Here is a 1,410-nt window from a genome sequence, read left to right as displayed (position 1 = left end):
TGTTGCCTGCAATTCTTAAATATTAAGAAAGAGCCTGACAGCTTACAGAAAGATCCTTCTCTCTTCTACTGTCTTTCACTCTTCTGCTCATGTTTGGAAAATTGCTGGCTTTTAGACTCAGTTTACTTGTGACACTTACTTTTCTTTCTGCTTCCTGTGCTATCTCTTGCTTTAAGTCAGAATATGGAGTATACACCTTATTTGCAGTCAGCTAGTCTGAGCAGATTTCCCTTGAACTCGGTAAGAGATCCATGCCTTTTAGTTGGTGCCTTTGTCAAGCGCCGCTGTATGTCAGAGCGGAAAGCCTACATCTGTTCACTTATTACTTCAGTGAACCTGTGGTCAGTGGAGCAGAAGTAACATAAACCTAGTAAAATTCAGTGGGTAGCTGAGTCGAGTTGTACCTCTCCTCAGTGTCAATAACTAAAAATATTTGCAGTTTGAATTTACATGGTCAATACTTGCATTTTACAGTGTCATTTGGTTTTCATTCTGACCATTTTGTATAAATGAAAATATGGAGTTTTTGGAGCTGTTTTTGTTTTGTGGATTTTTTTTTTTTTAGCATTACTAGTAACTTTTATAGCTAAGACTTTAACATGTGAAAGCAAGGCCAGCCAACTATATCTTTTGGTAGCTTCTGTGTGAAGAACTGTGAAAAGTGAAATTATTACAGCTGCTATTGTCCTGTCACGGCTTTTTAATTGCTGTGGGAGCAATCCCTAATTTTGCTCAGCTTTTTCAAGTCTTCCTTTAGTGTATTTCTGTTAGTTTGAGAAATCAAGTGGAGCTGGAAATATCCCATGAATGATAGCTTGAATAGCTCCTTGAATTATGGTTGTGCAGTGTAGAGCTTTTATGCCAAAGTATTGGTGATGTTAGTCAAGTGGGCAGTACAGAAGAGGTTAAAAGATGATACCCGTGTAGATTATTTTTCAGAACTTAAGGTGTCTACGTTCTGCATGTTAGTCTAAGTTCAGAGTACTTTACGTGGTATTTCAGATGCAACTCATCCACATAAAAGTAGTGGCTTGGCCAAAAGCACATGCATAACTTTAGTGTGAGTTGTCTGTAGAGCTTGCGTGGAGCTCTTCTGAATCGCTGCTTCCTTGTTTTGGGTTTGGGAACACTGGGGTGTGTTCCTTACAAGTTTTCCTAAGTTGCAATTTGTGCTCTAGTGAACAAAGCCTGGTCACTGAAACCTGAAACTGTTTCCATGTATAGGGGATTGGATCTGCTCTGAGGGATTGTTTTGTAGAGTTTGTATTGGAGCAACTTGTGCTTGAAATATTTTTCAAATACTTTGAGGACTTTGAGTCTTCAGCTCACTACAAAAATAAGAGCCCTTATTTTTGAAAGGTGATGTCTTAAGAAATCTGTCTGGCTTTGGTCATGTTTTCCATTGAGTTC

Source organism: Pygoscelis adeliae, unplaced genomic scaffold, assembly GCF_000699105.1.
Source record: "Pygoscelis adeliae isolate BGI_AS28 unplaced genomic scaffold, ASM69910v1 Scaffold269, whole genome shotgun sequence".
In the NCBI taxonomy this organism is placed as follows: domain Eukaryota; kingdom Metazoa; phylum Chordata; class Aves; order Sphenisciformes; family Spheniscidae; genus Pygoscelis; species Pygoscelis adeliae.
Note: the sequence above shows the minus strand (reverse complement) of the source record.